Below are 7,322 nucleotides of genomic sequence, written 5' to 3'. Positions count from 1 at the left end.
CCACACTGTCATGTAGTAAAATATTCAGGAAAAAAATACTTTTTTAAAAATACTTTTTAATGGCCTTTTGGATTTCATTAAGGTTTCGAGGAAGAACAGTAGTACAAATTATAAGCGTGACAAAACTTTGAAAGTTCCTGCCTATAAAGTATAATATACTCAGTATCTAAATCAAAATCAGACATGGGAGATCAGTATTTAAAATTGGATGTAGTTTTTTTCTATAAAATATAAAATATTCAGTATTTAAATCCAAGTTAGGCATGGAAGATCAGTATTTAACATTGGGTATTTTATGTTTATGTTATGTTCAAAATACAAGTATACCATTTTAATATTTGTCAACGTGCTTTTACAAAAGTAAATCCTACGTTGCTGAGCTTTAATCTCATATGTTCTCATAATTTTTCAAATCGCTATAAAGAATTAATCATATATCAACTCCCTTAAAAACTCAAGTTAGTTTGTAGATGTTGCAGTTTCACTAGAGACAAATACTCTGTAAAGTAACCCAGCAAATCCTTTATATCTTTAATTTGATAATCATAGTTTATTTTTGTATTGCTGCCACATAAGTACAACAGTATACCAGCACACCTTTGTCATTAAGGAGATGGGTAAAATTTCTTCTAATTGGATCATTAAAGTGTGTACTACATTGTTATATTTGGTTTAATGTAGATTATTGACATGGCCTTGTAAGAATGCATGAAATATTACACCACATTTACCAAACGCAATTTTTGGTTATATTCTACCTTCTAACCTAAGCATGAAAAATAAGGTGGTACTTACTTGCTCATAAAACTAAATTACACTGGGGAAAAATAAATTTGTGTATAAGAATATGTCAAAATCATTCAAACGGTATTACTTCCAAATAAGGGAAGATGGGAGAGTTTCATCAATAGTTGTCTGGCAATTTATATGTAGTTCAAAGTTGAATTAAGGAAAGGACAATGTTTTTGGTTTTTTAATATGCTACTTTGGTTATACATAGCCATCTTATTTAGGGTCATAGTGCTCAACTTTGAAAAGAACAAAGCTTCATACCTCTACATGTGAGTGGATTTAAATATCCTGTGTTTGATACTAACTTTGAAAGTTGTATATAACTTTTTTTGATATCTTGGTGAAAATAACCATGTATTATAAAAATTTAAGTACATTTTATTACAATATCATTTATAAACTGTCTTACACATTATATTGAAGATTGAAGTTTTTAGTTCTGTTTTTTTGGCTTTCATGGTGGTAGAGAATACAATGAAGGCAGGTGATTTGGGTGGCAGGGGGAAATAGTGAAGAATAGGACATTTTGCCTTAAGAATAAAAAAGTGCTTTAGCACTCCTGGCTGGCATTTTTAATGTAAGTAGTTAAAACGATTTTGGAAATGTAGCATGAAATAGAAAGTTTGTTTTTCAGCCTTTAAGAAGTGCCTAGTAGGTGTTATGGTGAGATCACAGAGAAGTTCAGGGGCTTGAGGAAAGATAGAACATACCAGAGATATTATTTGCTTTTTTGTCTAAGAGTATAGTATTAAGATGCCTAGAAATGGGGTTCTATTATCCCCTGTCTTGTAGGCACTTTACATTTCTTGCTGTGACTACAGCAATCACATACAGTATAGATAACCTCAAAATGTTTGTATTAGTATAAATAGAAAAACTGTAGATAACTTGCCAGTTTTCTCTGCAGGTGTCGGAGAACATATCTTTAACATAATCCACTTCATATGTAAGGTATAGCAGCACATCCCATAATACCTGTGGACTTTTGGGTCATTTTCTCAATTACCCACAATTACCCAATTATATACATTGGTGTCAATCATTTTTAGGACTGGGTAGAGACATGACTTAATTTTGACCCATCCCAATCTCCAAAAATAATCTGGGAAACCTTTCCCATAGCTCAGCCATCTTTTGCTTTTTCTTATCTTCCTTCACCATCATTGACAATGTTCTCTCCATCCGGGGGGTCTTGGGACTTTGCCTATATCCATTGTTCCTCATTAGTTTCTAGTAGGGTCTCTAGTTCTTTGCTATCCTCCCTTGACTGGCTTGATTCTTTTGAGAATGTTATTAGAGTTGAGTCTATCAAAAGACTGGCTGGCTGTGTATACAGCATAAAATGCCAGTCTTGAATCCTCTATACTGCATTTAACATTTTAGTGCTTCTTAACTTTGGCTTCATGTGCTAAAATGTAGATTCAGAAAGATAAGAGAGCTACCTAGACTCTGACAGCTCCTTGAGGCATGGAAGAAATGAAGTTGTATATGTACCCCAAAATGGGTTGTGTTTTGGAGAATACCAGTACAACATAAGTTGGAAAAAGATGCTAGACCAAATTTATATGTAGTGTTAAACTTGAAGACATCTTTATAATATTAATACTATAGTTCACTTCCCTTGTTTTCTTTGCATTTACTTAAAGAATGAAAATATTAGATGTCTGAAGGAATTAGAAATAAGAATTAGTAATGAGAATTTTAATGAGATATTTTAAAAAACCATGTTGAAATGGGCTTTAATAGACATCAAAATAATCATGTGTTGACTGTCTAGATGGAGATATAAAAAAATACTTAAATTCTACTTTTTCAAAAATAAATCTTCTCTATCATGCTCCTCAAAAATATGTGTGGGAATTTTAGACCATAATGGCAAATAGAGTAAAGGAAAGAAAGCCAGAATAAAAATCTGGATGCTAAAAAGTGACTAAACCTGAAAATTGTGTATGTAATTATGAAGAAATTCTAACAGCATATAATTGTGTTAATTATGCTATACTTTTTAATCAATTGTCTAGCCTTTGCATATTGTTCTAAAAATTGAAATTTCAATTCTTATGGTCTGGCCTGCTAGTTCATTTTTTTGATAGAAAATTCTGATAGTCTGTACTCAAGAAGTGCCTGAAATTGATTTGTATTGCTAAGTTCATCTAATAAATTACATGTGTTTTCTATGTTATTATATGTGCTTGGCTTACTGATAACACAGCCCTGAGGGTTTCTAAATCACAATTTGTGCATTATTTGAGTAAAAAGCCTTGCAATTTGAGATACCATAGCCCTCAACAGGCCAGTTTCAAGGAAGCATGAATGAAATATTTTCTTTTTTCTAATGCAAATATTCCATGACTCTGGCATTAGTTAATGCAGAAACTAGAAAACTGAACTCTTTTAACATGCAAAAGTTTTAGTGTGTTTTAAAACCTTATTTAGTAAAGGTTTGTTGTGCAAGAGTAGTCTCTTAATTCTCATACCTACTAGTTAGTGACTTTGAATCATATCATTTAGATTTTGAGCCATTTTGTGTGTGCACATGCCAAAATTCTTCATCTCTGTTTAAATTCTATTTATAAGCCAAAATAGAACTCTTGTATTTCTCATATTTTTTTTAGATTTTAACAATTGAGTATGATTGTAAACTGGGACAAAATAATGCCTATATTTTTAGTGATTTATAATTACATTGTGATCATATTTTATATCAATTTGCCTGGAAAGTAAAATATGTATATGGTTTTTAAATTGCTGTAGTATATATTATTCTCTTCCTCCATACTTCTCCCTTAGGTGATTTAAATTATCTTTGCTTGAAACTAGTCCTTGGACTAGTTAATATTGGACTAATATTTACTTACATATTGTCCCTCTGTGGTTCCTTGGGAGCACTTAAAAAGATATTTTCTGGAATAATGTTTAAGATACTGTGTTGAGGAGGAAGTGATAAATATGTCCAATGAGGACTCTTTTGATTGGTACAGATGATAAAAATGTATACTAATTTCATTTTGTGTTTAAAATACATTTTACTAATTGTGTTGATTTTAAATATAACTTATTTGTGTGGATAATCTTTCTTGCTTATCGTATTTTTCTAGAGAAGCCTACATGACAATGTTTCATCTAGTCACTTTGTGTAATTCCCCCTTACAGGTTGAATTCTGTATATTGACGTAACTGACGCTGCATTTAGTACAGCAAACAAAATAGAAAACCTTTTGAAAAATTTTAGGTCTGTTGTATTGGAATTCTAACATGATAAAAGATTTTGACTCCAGCTTTGCATGTAAGAAGAGGCAGAAAGATCTGTGTCTTTATCTAATTTTATGAACTTAATATTTCTTTGTATCCTAGGAAGATTTTACACTGAGGATCTTACAGCACTTGGGTTCTTTCATAATTTCATCAATATTGATGTGTTAGATATATAGAAAAATAATGCTTCTTGACTTCATGGATGGCTAGGAGGGAAGGAGTAGTAGATTAAAAGCACCTCTCCATTGGTAAAGCAGTGTTGTCACCTACTTTGCAGAAATGTAACTCCTTAACACTTGTTTACAGTGTTCTTGTGTCTATAACTGACTGAAATATCAAGCTCCAAAAATGTAAGGCATTGGGTCTGGTGGCCAGTAGTAGGACCTGATTCATAATGAAATAAAGGAATAATATCAAGGTGTGTTTTCCAGAAAATGACAAGATTTTACTAGTGAATTTTTATGTTTAATGTGTAAATGAATATCTTTTTCACTTACTTGCATGTTAATCTGGAATAAAGTATTGTCTCTGCTTTATGCTTTGAGTAAAAAGGGGCAGAAAAGACTGGAGTTAAATTGTTACTCTTATTATGTGCTATTACATATACCTTTTCTTTTAGAAAAGGTTAATTATAATTACTGTTCACAAGTCTATGTTGTCAGTGTTTTTATTCTGGTTTATTGTCTGCATGTGTACAGACTTGGTGATGGTAGCTCTGTTAACTGGCCAGGGCTGGGATCTGCCAACACAGTTGAAAAGGTAGAACAGTTGCATTATGCAAATTACAAAGATTATCCTGATTTTTTGAGTAAACTTTTTATGGAATTTAGTCAATTACTAGCTTTCTATCTTTAATTTCTGGACATTTGATTGCTTATGAACCTGATGACCAATCTAAATGATTGATTTGTCTAAAAAGGAATATTAACGTGAATATTCATGAGAGTGATTGATAGCAAACAAGAAAAATGAAGTAAACAAGTTTGGGAGAATTCACCTCCACGCATGTTTGTTTGAATATTGTCATTTTCTCCATTAGAATGAAAGCTCCAGGACACCAGCAACCATGAATGTTGTATTTACAGTTTATCGCTTTCACATAGTGAGAGTGCACAGTGCCTAGTGTGTAAAGGTGATCTATTTGTGTTGACTAATGAGTGAGTGAATGAACTATTAATATTTTTGTGGTTCCCCCTGCCCTCATGGATAGGGGGATTTTCTTCCTATGTGATTGTAGCCTCCTGCCTCATTTCAATTCTTAATTTAATTCTGCTTTATTTTCAAAAGGGATTTGTGGTGAATATGTTTTTCTCATTAGTTCTTGTAATAGAAATCAGACTTACTCAAAAACAGCGTAAAAAGATTACATGGTACAAATAAACATAGAAATTTTTTTTTTAATTCACATCTGGAATATCTCCCTTTGGCTATGAGTAATTTTGGTTCCATGAGAGTAATGAGATTTTCACAACATATAGTGGCCTCTGACAGTCCTTTTGAATGTGTTCCTCTTGACTGCTAACAATCTTTTGTTATTCCATGAATTAGACTATGTGACCAGTTACATTACTTCATGCTGTACATCCTAGCAAATCATTCTATATTGAAATGGATGAAATCTTTTTGAAATATTCTAATGTTTGGATGTTTCTACTATTTAGATCCTATTAGCTCTCCAAATAATAGTCTGTATTTCTGTTAGCTTCTTATACCAAGGGCCATCATGATGGACATCTTCCACTTAAAGATTCTTATTTTATTTGAAATCTTAACCAATCTATGGATGAGAAGTGATACTTCACTTGCATGTTTACATTTCTTTGGTTATTATTGAGTTTGAACACCTTCATAAATTTTTGATCATTTGTATTTTATTAATTTCCTACTCCTTTGTACTTTTGTGGAAGTTCTTTAAAGCAATATTAATCTCTTCTCATGTTATTAATATTTTATGTTTTCTAATGGTATCCTAAGTTGGTCTAAGAAGAGTTTAAAATTTTAGTTGGATTTTTTTTATGATTTGTGCCTCTTGTCCAAAGTTTTTATGATAAAGTAGATGGAAAATAATAGTTATAGGACATTTTTATCTCTACCCTGAGTGGATCATAGTAACTCTTTTTTAATTCCTTTTCTCCCCAATGAACTGTTTAGTGCTCATCTGATTGGAACAAGAGAGGATATGATTGATTGTCTTTCCAACCAACTGGAATGTATATCCTGCCTTTCTTTAAGACTTTGCCTTTTTTTTTTCCAGGACTCTTCTAAGTCACACATTGATTACTGTTCAGAGGTGAAAATAAGTGTTCAAAGTCTTGTGTTAATTCACTTTAAAAATACATCTCTAGGGCCTCCCCGGTGGCGCAAAAGTTGAGCGAAGCTGCCCGCGGCCTCTGCTGAGCCGGTTCGATCCCTGGCTGCTCCCAGGCCACCGGAGGAGGGTCCCACATGGCGCGCAGACCTCTCCTGCTGCCCGCTGCTCCCCTCAGCAGTGTACTTCGGTCCTTCTGCCTGCTCTGCTCCCCGCTCTGGCTCTGGTGAATTCTCTCACCCTCCCGCGCTTCTGACTGTACCCAGTGCATGTATAAACAAACAAACAAACAAACAAATAAAAAATACATCTCCAGTGTCCATTAATGGCCAATTTATTATACACACACAGGCACACACACACACACACACACACACGCATGTCCAACATGTTTTGATATAGCATGCTGCTTTTAAAAAGAAATTTTTTTTTAAGATTGATTGATTTATTCATATAAGCACTGGGTATAGTTAGAAGTGCCGGAGGGTGAGAGGATTCACCAGAGCCAGAGCGGGGAGCAGAACAGGCAGGCAGACCGACGAAATACACTGCTGAGGGGAGCAGCGGGCGGCAGGAGAGGTCTGCGTGCCATGTGGGACCCTTGCCGGCAGCTGGGGATTGAACCAGTGCTGCAGAGGCTGCAGGCAGCTTCGCAACCCAGTGCTCAACCACTCCACCGGGGAGGCTCTGCCTTTAAAAAATTTTTACAAGATTTTTATTATACGGGGAAATGACTGATGATAGTAACATGCTAAATTGGCTGAAAGGGTACAAAATTTACATCTAGTGTAATCTAATGTGATCTCAAAGTATGTTTGAAAAAAAATGAAGCAACATTAAAAGTTGTGGTGGTGCAAGGGTTAAAGACACAGCGCTATCAAGCTATTGCCAGCCACTGCAGCACGAGTTCGATCCCCCACCTGCCAGGGAGCTGACCCACATAGTGCAGCAGACCTCTCCTGTCTTG

This window comes from Talpa europaea, assembly GCF_964194135.1.
Source record: "Talpa europaea genome assembly, chromosome: 1".
Lineage (NCBI taxonomy): Eukaryota > Metazoa > Chordata > Mammalia > Eulipotyphla > Talpidae > Talpa > Talpa europaea.
This window is presented reverse-complemented; position numbering follows the sequence as displayed.